This window comes from Syzygium oleosum, unplaced genomic scaffold, assembly GCF_021117445.2.
Source record: "Syzygium oleosum isolate NSW1041296 unplaced genomic scaffold, Sole_v2.1 Sole_v2.02, whole genome shotgun sequence".
Taxonomy (NCBI): Eukaryota; Viridiplantae; Streptophyta; class Magnoliopsida; order Myrtales; family Myrtaceae; genus Syzygium; species Syzygium oleosum.
In genome coordinates this window covers 15,666,100-15,681,048 of record NW_026607486.1, presented here as the reverse complement: position 1 = coordinate 15,681,048, position 14,949 = coordinate 15,666,100, and the positions used below count along the sequence as shown (strand labels likewise).

At 37.9% G+C, this 14,949-nt stretch overlaps 1 pseudogene; it reads right to left on the bottom strand.

The window, feature by feature from the left end:
- Positions 1 to 3,031: 3,031 nt before the first annotated feature.
- LOC115666568 (uncharacterized) lies at positions 3,032 to 9,405 on the bottom strand (annotated as a pseudogene).
- Positions 9,406 to 14,949: the final 5,544 nt, after the last annotated feature.

Genomic DNA, 14,949 nt, shown 5'->3' with positions numbered 1-14,949 from the left:
TGGAAGTTCACGCGAAAGTTTAGGACTAAATTGGTATAATCAAAAAGTTTAGGATTAAATTGACTTCCGTACAATAGATTTAAAACTAATTGAATAACTTTTCCCTCATATTTTATATATTTCATTTGTTCTTCTATTGGAGGCGCCGTAGGGTTTTGCTAATTGGGGTTTACTATTGAAAACAACGGCCGGCTACTTTGACCCATAAGCACGACCACCAGCATGATGGCAATTGGGCCTGTAATGTCCCACTCGCGCAAAAAGCTCCCTTATCTTTCTCCACTTTCTTCAAAAGCTTTGAAATAAAGCTTTGTGGGGGTGGAAGTTGGGTAAGGTTGGACCATCTCATCTCCTCCAATTCCTAAACCCATGCTGCCGGGGTACGAAAAGGAAAAGGTACTTCCCCCTAGATTCCTAGTCAAAAGGAGTGCTCCCACTTTGCATTGAAGCGACTGCCATGAACCGGTACTAGCTTCGGCCGTGGAAAGAAGGGGCGCCGCAACTTGGAAAGATGGTGTTCATCAAAATGCCTCAAAGGGGCGATATAGAGTTTCTCCGGCCAGTTTTATGATGCCCTTAGTTTAAAAGCACGCATTATCAAACATGCAAGTTATAGTAATTTCATGACACAGTTACAGTTCAGTTATAGCTATATCTGATGGGAGTTACCCACCATTGCTCGTGTATTTAAATGACGATCAAAAATAAAAATAAAAATGCAATAAATGCAGTGAAGTTAAACTAATCTATGCCCAAGATTCTCTTGAAATCCCACCCACAATTGATTAACTCCCGTTAATCACGACTTCACATTCCCAAACTCAAAAGAACAAGACTCTAAATTATATAAAATTTGCAAACGGAACAGGTCGAGTCCATTCTGTACAATAATTATTAAAACTCCACGCCGATCAAACCCTCTTCCATCGCAGCTCCTTTTGAAAGAAGTTTCTAATTCGAAAGCTTAGGCTCTACATTATCCAAGATGAGAAAGTCTTGCCCCCTAATGATTTCGGATAGGTAAAAATTAGTCATGTGTTTAGAGGAATTCAGATACTTTCTTATTAAGCAAAGAGAAAATATTGTGTTCAAACTACTATGATTTTATGACGTCGGGTGTCCAAGCCGCTTAGAGTAACCCGACTGATTCGGGTTACAACAAGCCCACTCTCCCGCCGTAACCGAGTAATTGTCGGGCGATTGGCCCTTGATGTGACCCCGAGAAAGATTATTAGAACATGTCACTATAGGGAAAAAATATGCAGCATTTCGAAATTATCGTGCTTTGCATAACCTATTAGTTGCACCCCACATCGAAGATTTTGATAAGATTCCATTGTTAACACCTCTTGTCTTCTTGAGGGAAAACATCATTAAGTAGACTTGAATATAGATGTTAAGAAGGTAAATATAGGCCAACAGAAGAGAGAATCCGGGAAGTCAAAATTGAACTCTATTTAAAGTTCTATTTATTTTCCGAGAAACGAATGATTTGAAAAACGTTTTTCTATTAATGATCGCTGGTAAATATTTTTCGTTCGTTCATTTTTGTAAGAGATATAAGCGATTATTTTTAAGAAAAATTTTTAAAAAAAATTTTTTTTTTTACTAAACAAACGGAGCATAAATGTCCGTAAGAAAAGATGGTATCGGCGATTGGAGGATGGAAAAGCGCCACTTCATACCAGTCGTTGAGGTGGGGGGCCAACCAAAGGACTTCATCGGGTGAAAGGAATCTCGTCCCAAAATATCCACACGAAGTCACCTCATAAAACCATTCAACAAGAGAGAGCCAAAAAGGGGTAGGCAAACCTTTGGAAAGATCTTAAGAGAGCTTTCTCATTACTCCTCAAGGATTGCTAGTCACTGAGAGAGAGACAGAGAGACAGAGAGAGATATGGTGAGGGAATGGAAAGAAGCCATCGCCGGAGGGTACGGAGGCGAAGCATCGAGCGGTGCGGTTTTCGTCGTCACGGCGTTCCTGCTCTCCCTTGCGCTGCTCATTGTGGTCGTGTTCATGTGCGCCGACGGCATGTCCAAAGACAAGGCCTCCGCCTCCGCCCACACGGACACTTACAGAAGCACCTGCGCCGCCGATTGCGGCGCAGCTTGTGGCGGATGAGGGCTCGGCGATCTCCTGCCGCACGAACTAGCTCAGCAATCAATCTCGTCCCAAAAGGGTTCATTCCCGGAGGTTAATCCTAATCAGACATTTTCCTCAGAGGCCGCCTCTCGATTCAAAAGGTAGTTGATGAGAAACCAGACACCATTTTGCAGGTCAAATGTAGTTTCTCCCTCTTTTCTGTCCCTTCCGAGTATTTATAGTGTCTGACCAGACTAGAGATGCCATCAATAGGATTATCAGTTCATTGTGAGTAAGACTCCCATATGAAGGGCTCAGCTATGTTTACAGCAGCTGTTCCTTGATTTAGAGAGAATGGCTTTTCTAATTCAAGTAATGCACCCCAAATCAGTGTAGCTTCTTTCTTCTTCCGGGTGTCTGTTCACTGCATGGCTCATGGTTGTTGAAGGACTAAACATAGTAAACATTGATAGCACAGTATCCAAGTAATGCACCCCAAATATGTTTTACAGTCGCCACTATTTCGTTCATCCGTTCATGCTCCGGGAGTTCACTTCATGCCGATGTAGATAACCTCGACAACTTGTTAAAACTGAATGTTCATCCCCAAAGATAGAACGCTCTTTACCTCTCTCTCGAACAAGACTCCAATTTATTAACATGGAAGATACAGCATAAGAGAAGTTATCATATTCCGGCAACTGCAAGATTAGAAAGGGCAAGTTGAAAATGTGCGGGCCGATATTTGGGTCTTCTTCTTCTTCTTTTTTGGTTAACTAAGTAGTAAACGATAAGCGACACATATAAGCACTGCGCTTCATGATCTGCGTGTTGCCCCCAACTCCTAACACACGCAGTTTTTATTTGAGAAATTTTATTTCACCAGAGGTATGGTATAATTCCTCTCTTTATGGGCATAAATAAGAGTTGAGTAACCACATCCACATATATCTAATGATATAACATTAAATTTCCAGGCAAAGTCGCCATTCCTTTGTTTATGCCATCCAAATATCATAACACTCCACGACTTCGCCTTATTTCAGTGGACGAAATATCCATGCGAAACATTTTGGTAGGTATTGATACGAACATGTCCTTCAAAACATCCGGAATGTCAAAATCCTCAAGAACCTGCAGTGTGTTGCATTTGATGGATCAAGCTTCTGGGGTTAGTTAGGAATAGATGTAGCGAAGGTAGAAAAGGAAATGGAAAAAGGGCACATTTCCGAGAATCTCATAGGACAGACCTTGAAAACTCCATCTACATTACGACCGCCCACCAGAAAAGTGCATCCAGTGCTTTTGCATCCAATAAGTATTTGCAGCATCTTCTTATAATCTCCGTCGTAATACTTTGGCTGCACAACATAATTATCAACAAAATCCATAAACACTGCAAAAGCATTGAGAAAACAAAATAGCCTTGCTCAACAATACTGGAAAGTGGAAAGACAATCAAACATATTCCTTAATTTTCACAATCCATTTACCACTAGTAACATGAAGCTGCAGTATGAATTGAAGTGAGCCATATGCTACGTCAAGAAACATCAACCCCAATGAAAGCTATGAACAGTTGATGCAGGGCCATTGTCTAAAATAATAATACGAATCTACAGTAGATGGCTGAGAACATACATTAATAAGTCTTGCTGCTGTGTCTGCACCAATTACAAAAGCACTGCCTGGAAAAAGCTCCGCTTTCTTATAGTAAAATGGTTGATTAGATATTATCACAGTTTTTCCTGAAATTCACAAGAAGTGTGATGGTTGATATCAATATAAGTATAAAAGGAACATTGGCAGTCAAAAGCAGTTCTAACAGAAAAGGCCCTCAGAGAAAAACAAGGACACAGATATTGACTTCAAAGACTCATCCCATCCCTGTACAGATTATGCAGAAGCAGAGCACATACAGTTCACAAGTCATCATTCAATGGCCAACACCCTGATTAAACAATTTCAGCTTTTAGTATGGTAATATTTCTATATATTAACCTCCTCTTTTTAAAAACATGTTGTGCCTCAGAAACAACAGTGGAAGCTCTAGCCTTGCTTGCACGACTCTTTATACAATGTTTCATCCTGATAAGCGCAATGCAGGTGGGACATACAACTGCAGCCATTTACTCACCATGATAAAAGAAAATGTAAGAGGGTGCAGAAGGAGTTTAAAATAGCAGCAAACGACAAGTCAACTCCAACCAAAGCCACGGCCTCTACAGCAGTTTTGAAGTAAATCTCTAAAGAAGCTCAAAGAATAGCACATGATCTTCACTACAGATAGCAAATCTATATAAAATGAAATACAGTATGCATATCCATTGCCAAATATATCTATATTCATTGCCATATATATCTATCTGCAAAAACATACATAAGTGGTTTCATAGTTGGAGTTCATTCAATTTCCAAATTGACAGCGTGGAACATCCAGGCAGGAAAATAAAGTTCATACAGCAGGACTGGTAACCAAGAACAAGAAACTCTCACCAACTCTTTCAAATTGCTTCACTCGATCTTTTATTTCTTGCACTGATAGTGGAGGTTTATCCGCATTTACTGCCGAAATTTCGAAACATGGATACCCATTGCCGCAGATACTGCAGTAGAATTCATTAATTTATGAAAAAATTGTAACATCTGATCAAGGGACAATAGTCCAACATGAATATCAGGAATGGCACATGATGTAATATCAGAAACCCATAACAAGAGGACTTCATGCGTCTGTTTAGATATTGCAAAGAATGATGTCGAAGCTTGTAGTCTGCAAATGGCTGTCCGACTCACCGTGACACAACAATGGAGACACTACCCCACAAACTTATTGAGAAGAGTCGAACATCAAAATTCTGCCGCTAGGACAAAACTATAAGTTGCTAGGAATTCACCTACATCTAATACTAGATATGTATTTTGGTGCAAAAGCAAAGGACCTATGAATTAATGACATGTGGTCCTCTCTTTGAGAGAAACATGTCCCGTTAACTAAACAAATAAAAAGAAACATGTTCTTCAAACTAAAGTAGTCATATTTTATTCATACTAATCTGTTTTTATACCTTTGTTCAAACCATTCTTGTTTAATTTTTCAATTAATAATTATAGGAAAAAGTAATATAAAAATTAACAAAGTAAAATTGAGAGGCTGATACGTGGTAGCTTCTTTGGCATTAATCAATTAGATTTTCTTTTTCTATAGGAAGATGTTATCAGTCCATTTCGTTTACTAAGGTGTTATATTCTTGCTTTATTACTTCAATAAAAGTACCTCATTAGTTTTCTAATAATTTTAAGAGACCTCAAAATGTTGATATTTATATTGCTTTAAAAGCTCATATACTAAGAACTGAAAAATTTAAAAGAAATCAATTCAAATAGTCTCTAACATCATTTAGTTTATTACTTAATTTTAGCCAAACATCCATTATAGAAGCAATTCGAGTTTAAATTCTGCAAATCAGTATAACTATGTAGGGTGGGTGGTGGAATTTGCGTTTAAAGTTTCTTTTCCTGCCTCTTTAAAAACTATTCAGTTCATGTGAAATTATCAATTCAACATGCAATTTCATTTGAAATTAATTAGAAAAATGTTATCATCCTTCCCCTCTAATTTCAATTGCCTTCTAATCATGGTTGAATTTTTTATATTGAAAATTATCTGACCCTTTATGAGATTTTGTGTCCTTAAAATGTTAGCACTCATAGTGTAATATGATAAGTCCACATTTAGTTATTCCAAAAGTTAGCATGAACTTAACCAAAGAAGAAAAAAGAGATATAATTTAATCTAATGTCAAGAAAAACATGAAAAAATTAGAATCCATACTGCAGTTTGATTTTTTCTTTCGCTTTATACTAAATCATTTCCTTCCCTGCTAAAGTTCAAGTCTAAATCATTATACTTCTCCCAGAAATCCAATTTTTCAAGCTTTTCGAACACTGAAGTTTAAATTATTGTTCAAAAAAACAGTGCACAGGCTTCTTGATTACTGCATAATAGTAATCTGCATTTCAACAGCTTGTATCACTACATTGACAGCTTAAACTACACAATTCATAAAACTATGTGGATATTTAAAAGGTTGAAACTTGATATTCTTTGTTTTGGTCCAAATGGTTAGAAATGCCAAAGTACCGTGAAACAATTATGCTAGGCTATTATTTGCCTTCAATTTAAGGCATGTCACCTGTTGTACTAGATTCAAAACCCTAGTAGAACTAGAGAATATGTAGCATGACATCAAGGTGGGTAACATCAAAAGATGAGCAATCAGTTGTACTATTAATCATGATCTGCATTCTAGTAAAGCAAATAAAGATATATGTCCACAACACCACTAGTCACTTAGAAACATCCAACTCTCAAATGTACCTAGAAGCAACTTCCAGCAACTTCAGATGACCGTCGTGTAATGGATTAAACGAACCAGACAGAATGATTTTTCTTTCTGCATCTGACGCATGCAAATCTGCAGAAAATGGATAAGTAACAATTTTTTGCATTGTATATATCAATTCCAAAGAACACAACCAGAATCTATACCATTGGAAAAAGGATACACCTTGAAGCATACTTCGCCATTTATAAGCTGCTTTAATTCTTCATCTTCATCAAAAGTTTTTTCAGATTCACTCGACGAATCAGACCGTGTCAACTCTGAAACAAATGTCGATGGTACTCTGCATGCTTTTGCAATTGCCTACGGCAAATGGGAAGTCAAACTTTTTTGGACTAATTGAAAGAAGAAGGCAAAAAATCAGTCCCACGAGATATTAAGCATGAGATCAGGCAAGCACCTAGTATGAGACTGCATCTTTGTACAGGTCACAAAATACAGTTCCTTTTGTAACTACAAAAGGACCCCCAACTTCCAACATTTATACGATAAAAAGAAAAAGGAAAGGCAGACGAGTTTCTCAATTGACATTTTGTCTTCATTAAATTGCCACACCTTAAGTAGAAACTGGCTTGAGACCTCATCTTCTTGCTCCCTTGTTCGCAATCCCTACATCCATTTGGCTCCTAATGAAACCAACAATCTTTTGATATACATACTAGACTGGAGAAGAAACATAGTGAAATTGGATACACTTACCTTTGACAAGGTAACTGAAGATACCCAGCTTCCGTTGGATGTTCTAGTTGATAGATGAAACCTATTTATGGAATAAAGTTACAGCCATCAGGTAGATGGAGTAACAAATTAACAAATTTATATAATAATACAACAAAACCTAAAGGTTCAAAAGCACATCGTAGTTGATTAAGTCCTGAAGCGGACACTATGTTGATGGTGCCATTGTACACATCGATAGGTATAACCTCAAACCACAAAATTTCACTGACTTGATAAGTCGTCAAGAATAGATGATAGATATGAACATGTTGGTTAATCCAATGTTCAATGAGAATATGGGAGAAAAAAGAGACGGTAGAAAAGTCTTATTCGCTCTGTCAAATGTCATTTGGCAAACTTATTCATACTTTTCATACCCGTATACAACGCTCTTGATTTGGATAAGTGACTTCAACAAAAAATAACATTGCTAAATCAGGATTCAACAATTCAATAGCCCTACAGCAAAATATTTCATAATGCCATCTAATATCACGGTCCCACATGCTAAAATGATTTGACATATAAATGCTAATTCCAATGCTGTGATACCTATGATCTCCACGTTTTGGGTGTATTCCACCCAAAGAGCCAGTGAAACCCACTCCGATAACTGGGGAATCTGCGAAGTGGGAAGAGACGGACACAGGCTCATTAAGACATCATAAGCAATGAACAGCACATCATAACAAGTGTTGTGATACGAGGGCATATCCTATATTAGTAGTTCTAAGTGTTATCTTTTCGTTTAGTCTTTTCTCATGATGGTCATGCGAATGTTTAGTTAGATTGGATTGTTGATTTTAGAGATGTTATTTTAGATCAAGATCGTCTATTATTTGTAACCCTAGAATAAATAAGTCTAAGTCTCTAACTCATTAGCTTTCTTCATTCAATAAACATGATTAGTTTTTCATAAACCATATATATCTTTTCTCTGTTCCAGCTTCAACTCAACTCTACTTTAGCCCTGTTTTTGTTCTTTTGGCGATCTTTCACTTCTCTGACTACATCAATTGGTATCAGAGCCCTTGTTTGAGTTTTCCCTTACATCATGTTGTGAGCTTAATATTTGTACCAGGGCTCAATCCATGTGAATCGAGAGTGAGTATTAAGAGATTCCACCATGTGAAATAACTTACAAAATCAGTAACTTTTTACTGGCTTTGATCTTGTTGATAATAGGACAGGCAAGCTAATTGACACATCCTATTAGATCATGCATCAAAATAGCACGAAAATCTACAGAAGGAAGTAGGTTATAGGAAATAATGGAACTTTACGAATATCGCTGTGCACACTGGTTAAGAATACCACTTCCCCTCTGCTTAATGTTCAATAAATGTGCTTCCGCGATGAAAGAAACAGATAAAAGGCATTCTACATACACAGTAGCGGTAGGAGAAGATAGTCAAACGCTTTCGGGATATAAAATGCGAGAGAAATCAATAAACTACAGCATAAATTGTTAAACACCAGCTAGTGCAGCCCTAACTTCACGGAGTTTAAAACCACTTTCAGAGACAAAATTGGAATTACTGATTAAATTCTGTCACCTGCTCTAGAAAGCTTGAGAGCACGATTGTAAGCCAGCAGCGCCATCTCCTCCGCAGCTTGGTCACAACAAAATTGAGCAGGAATCTGCAAAACCATTGAAGACAACGCAGGCATCTTCAATCCCGGTCGAATTGAAGATCGCAAATCAGACGAAACTGACTCACAATCCAGATCGGAATCGCCACAACATGGAACCGCCACAAGAAACCACGACTCGCGAGCGCGATTTGAGTTCGCGAAAAGGAAGGGAACGATGACCTTGCCGAGCAACTGGATCATGGACATCCTGGAGTAAGGGACGACGGCTTCGAGAACGGTGTTGGAAGCTCCAGGGAAGGACATCAACCACCCGAGAGCCTGGTTCGACAGCTCGTAAGCATCACAAATCCGCGCGGACGAAGACACACAGCGGCGACAGGATGAGCCGCGCACGATGATTATCAGATGGAGGGAAGAGAGGTGGGACCTGAGAGGCGCCGCCGGCGAGGTAGAGGACGGCCTGAGAAGGAGAGGAGTGGATGGCTTCCACGACGGCTCTAATCATCGTCATCGTCGGCGTCGTCGTCGTCGTCGTCTCTTCATCTTCCATGGGCTCCTTCGCCTCCTCCGCTCGCGTCCGCTTGTGCCGGATAAGTCCATTATACGCCGTCGTTTCTTTGGTGCTCAACCTGCACAAGCCAATACTAACTTTCTTTTCTTTTTTTCTTTTTTGGCTAGTAGCCTAGTACTACAACGGAAAAATCCTACTCCGGTACAAGTTTGACAAATTTACTCCAAATTAATTTTTTGACAATCAAAAATTCCAAACTAATACATTTATGACAGATTTACCCAAACTAATTTTTTGACCACAAAAAACCTCAAAGTGGTGCACTTGTGACAAATGTACCCTATGTTAGTTTTCGTTAAATTTGATTAATATCCAAAAAAATCACAAATTGGTACACCTATGATAACTCCAAACAGGTATACCCGTCAAATACCAAGTATCATTCAAATTAGCAATTTGATAGTAAAATTTACGGAGGGTAAATTTATCACAAGTGTACAAGTTTAGGGTTTTTAGTAGTCAAAAAATTAGTTTAGAGTAAATTTGTCACAAATGTATCAGTTTAGGATTTTTCGTGTGTGACATCCCGAAATTTCGCATAACTGATTAGTGACGTTATGTGAATTGAAATTAGTGATGACCAAGGTTTGATTTATACAATTGTCGAGACATTTAAGAAATTTTGGTGATATACATTTGGCAAATATTTGATTTGAAAATTTTGGAGCATTCATTGGACAATTGAGGGGCCCTATTTCAACCATATGTAAATATTTATGGTGATTATTTAATGATGATTAGGACAATGACCATTACTCTATGTCTTATATGGATATTTTGTGCACTTGAATTAATCATTATAAGACACAATTTGTGCCCCTATTACCCCTCGTATGGCCTACAATTTAGATCCCATCTTTACATGCACAATTAGAGAAATTAAGGCCAATTAATTATGAATGGTTACTTATGTCTACCAATAAAGCTTACATGAGAAAATTAATAATGAAAGCTTACATGAGAATGATTAATGATGAAGCTTGTTGTGCAAGGTGAGAGGCTTGTTGGACACACCATCTTGGGGCTCATGATGAAGAATCATCCTTACACTCTCTCTCCTTCTCTTTTCCCTTAACCCTCACGGCAGCTCACTCTCTCTCTCTTTCCATCTAACTCTCAACAGCAACCTCTCCCTCACTCTCCTCTCCCTCTTTCTCAGCCGCTCCTCACCGCCAGACCACCTTCATACCAGCTTGTTTCTTGTACTTTGGGCGTGATCAACAACCAAGGGAAGATGTTACCAGTCTTAGACAACCCAAGACAAGGAGATGAGACTCATTTCTAAGCCTTCCAATCTTCCTATACCCTTGATTTTGCTAGAATTGAGTTGTAGATACAATTTGATAGCTTGCATATGTGGTTCTTGATGTTCATTGTGCATGAATGGGTATGACCAAACCTAGAAATGAAGTGCATATGTGTTCTTGAGTTCTAAATGGGTGTTGCATGTCCATTCAAGTTGCTGGGTATGAGTTTTGTTGAATCAAATTTGGTGGTTTTCCATTCGGACTCAATTCTTGTTCTTGTTCTTGTTCTGGAAAACCTAGATTCGGGTCCTCTATACCTCTTCGTTTTGTTTTTTTTTTGGAGAACTTTGTGGACAGAATTTCCATAAATTTCCTCCTTCAAAGTTGTTCCAAATATCTTGAAGTTTAACATATTTTAATTTCATAATTTTTAGACTTGATATGAGCAGTATGATAGCCTAGTTTTCGGACCGTGTAAAACTGTCCAGAATGGGTATTTCTGTGATATTTACATTTTCTTGATTTTGTACAAGCTCTTTTGGACTGAGTTTGAACAAACTTCCTTCACAAAAGTTCTTGAGCACTTCTTTCTCTACAACATATAAAAATTTAATAATTTTTCGAGATGTTTTGAGTATGGTAAAGAACTGATTTTGTGGAACAACGGTTCTGTTCCAGTGAGCAATTTTTAGTCTATCTTTGGGTTATTAAAAGAGACACTTAAGGCTCCGTTAGTTTGGCGGAAAATATTCTCCTTTTGGAAAATATTTTCCCGAAAGTCATTTTCCTGGAAAATGTTTTCCCGGAACATAATTTTCCGGTGTTCGGCGATCAATATGAAAAATATTTTTCACCGGCGGCCGCGGCCGCCGGGCCGGCGACCCGCGACGACGGCCGACGGCCCAGCGACGGCCGGGCGACCGGCGGCGGCCGGTCGCCGGCGGCTGCCGGCGGCGGCAGGCGACCGGCCGCGGCGGTGGCGGCGGCGGCGGCGTGGCCAGCGACCGGCGATCAACTTCCTCTCCCACGGAAAATATTTTCCCTGCCATGGGCAATTTTGCCTTCAATTTGGGGGAAAATGATTTCCTCTTTGTGAAAAGAGGAAATCATTTTCCTCAAAACAATGAAGGATTTGGGGGTAGGGAAGGAAAATGTTTTCCCACGGAAAACATTTTCCGCCCCCGAACACTGGAAAACACGGAAAATATTTTCCGGAAAAATATTTTTCCGCAAACGAACACAGCCTTACAGAAATATTTGGACTTTGGTTTCCTCATAAAAAATATTTATCCAGGTGTCTTTTATTACATGTCCAAATTTTAGAATTTTCGGAGTCCATCTACTATTTATTTTGAAGGAATTTCCGCTACTGTGCAAAACTGCCCAGATTTAACCAATTTCAAATATGCGCAATTTCTCATGTGAAACCTTAGGAATTTGGACTTGATGTCTTCTGGAGATAAAATCTATACATTTTGAGCTTTCTAATGAGATATGATTGACCTTGATGTGATGTCAAATGATGGGACAAATGTGATTATGCATGAGAAATGGCAAATGATGATATGTATGTGACAATCGTTATGCTATTATGAAATGTATATGAATGATGCCACGTGATTAAGACCTTTACCACGGCCTATTCGCCATTGAGCAAATTCCCTTGTATGAGTATATGAATGAGACTCTGGAGTCAGCCAGATGTTCTACTATATGAAACGGTTCTCTACAAGGTTGAGATGATATGAAATTCTATGATGACATGACTCGTGTAGTCGTGGTATGACATGGCTCTTGTAGTCATGGTATGATGCTAAGAAATGATTATAATCACGCGGATGTACAGTTGTGTATTTATCCTCACTAATGAAGAGAACACCCGTGATGAATGGGCCGAGGCGTGACAAAGGGTATGAATGATTCCGTTCACCACGAGTTGATGGTGACGATGCCTCATTAGTCAAGATACATCGTGAATCGAGATGGTCCTGGTCAGTGACGAATGTGAATTCATATGTGTAAATTGATGAAATACGATGTGGTATTATGAGATAATATGACATCTGCTTGTATTTGAGTGAATAATCATATTCAAAATTGCTTGATACTTATGGTCTTCAAAGATGTTATTAATCATACTTGTTGCTTAAAATGTATATTATGTAGTGTGTCCCAGAAATCGAGAGTAAGTAAGATCAGTCGGTTTATAAACTGGTCTTATTTCTTGTTGAGCGTTAGTTCACTCCTGTTGATTTACATTTTTTTCAGATAACTAGAATGAATATCCCTTCGTTGGAAGATTGTTTCGAAACTAGGATCAACCTTGCTTATTACTCACTTTTTGGTATAACTGTAAGGCTGGGTGATTGGCGATTGGTGGGAAACCGTGAGTTTCACTTAGATGGCATAGGGGAAGTAGGATACCTTTATGACTTCCCAGACGTTGTCTTTTGTTTAGTATTTGATGATGATGTAATCCAAATCATCCTTGTATACAAATAAAAAGTGGGAAATGAAGATGTGGTATTTTTGCACTAGATGTGTCCACTGAGCGATAAATGTTTAATTTGATTATGGTTTGCCTTCCGCTTGTGCTATAAGTGAAAAGACTAATAATGCTTTAGTAAGTGGTAATTTTATCGAAATTCGGGGCGTTACATCATGGTATTAAACCCTTTTTTTTAGGAATAAGTTCACTGAATCTTAAAAACTTATCACGAAAGTGCAAAAGTTTTAAGACTTGATTGTACTTTCGGAAATTTTCAGGACTTCATTGTAATTTTGTGATAAGTTTTAGGACTTCTAGTGCACTTTTTGAAAATTTTAAGACTAAATTGCACTATCGTGACAAAAATAGGATTTTAAATGGACTTATCACTTTTTTTTAATCTTTTCTCCCTTTGTTTTTCCTTCTAAAAATCTCTGCTTTATTTAAGAAAATAACAAATAATTTTGCCCTTGAAATTAGTTTAATTTTTTAGTTTAGTACCTGCAACTTGATTTGCGAAAAAAACGAGAAGTCATTGACAATGTCATTAATTATGCAGATCCCATTTGAGCCTTGCATTATAAATTATGTAGATGGATTTAGATTTACATGATCAACGGATCATGAAATGCTCGAGTTGTTACTTTCCATACGTTTAGCGAAAGAAAGAATCCTATTGGAAGGAAATAATTATTTTTATTTATGGTGCATTATTTTCGCGAAAAATGAATTATCCAAGAAACAATCACCTAAAATACTTACAAAATGAATGAATGAGAAATGTTTTCATCGTCCACGAAAATATTTATACTTTATCAATAGTAAAGGTATTTTTCATTGGTTAATTATTTCAATTGATACAAGCGATCATTTTTTTTAAATTATTTCGCAAAATAATTGGAGCCTTAGTTGACGATGAATGATTTGCACACTCCAAATCATTAGTAAAAAACCAAACTACATGGTCCCAACTAAGCCTTTTTTTTTACCCCCAAAAAAAAATCTAAGCCTATTTGGAATACAAAAGCTACTTATTAATTTTAGGATTAATACCACAAAAAACCCAAAACTGGTATATCTGTGACAAATTTACTTCAAACTAATTTTCTGACCACCAAAAACCCCAAATTGGTACATTTATGACAAATTTATCCTCCATTAAATAGAATTAATATCACGAAAAATCACAAACCGGTACACTTATGACAAAGTGAGGGTAAAACCTTAAACTGGTACACCCACCACCTGCCACGTGTCATCAAACTCATAAATTTGACGGTAAAATTTTACAGAAACTAACGGAGGGAAAAATTATCACAGATATACCAGTTTAGGATTTTTGATTGTCAAAAAATTAATTTGAAGTAAATTTATCACAGGTATATCAGTTTGGAGATTTTCGTGATATTAACCATTAATTTTATTTTGGTTTTACTCACTAAAAGATAAGCAACGTTAATAAAAGCAGGGAATGTTGCTGTAATTATTAAACAATCAACGAGGTGATTTTACAGCTATGAAGCAGCAAGTCAGATTCGTGCTGGTTTGATGCTCCTCTTAGGACCCGTTTGGTTCGACTTTTGGGGAATGCATTTGGGGGAATGCAAATACCTTTGTGCTAAAGGTGTTTTCCGAAATGCAAGTAGTGTTTGGTAAGTGTTTTTTAAAATCAACTTGGGCTAAAGGACTTTTGCTAATTTTTTTTTTTTTTAAAAAAAGCTCCGGTGGAGCTAAACTGCCGGCCACCACCGCCTGGGGTCGTGCGAACCCCAGGCGGTGGCCGCCGAGGTCGAACTAGCCCTCAGGCAGCGATCGCTGGCCGCCAGACCTCGGTCTAG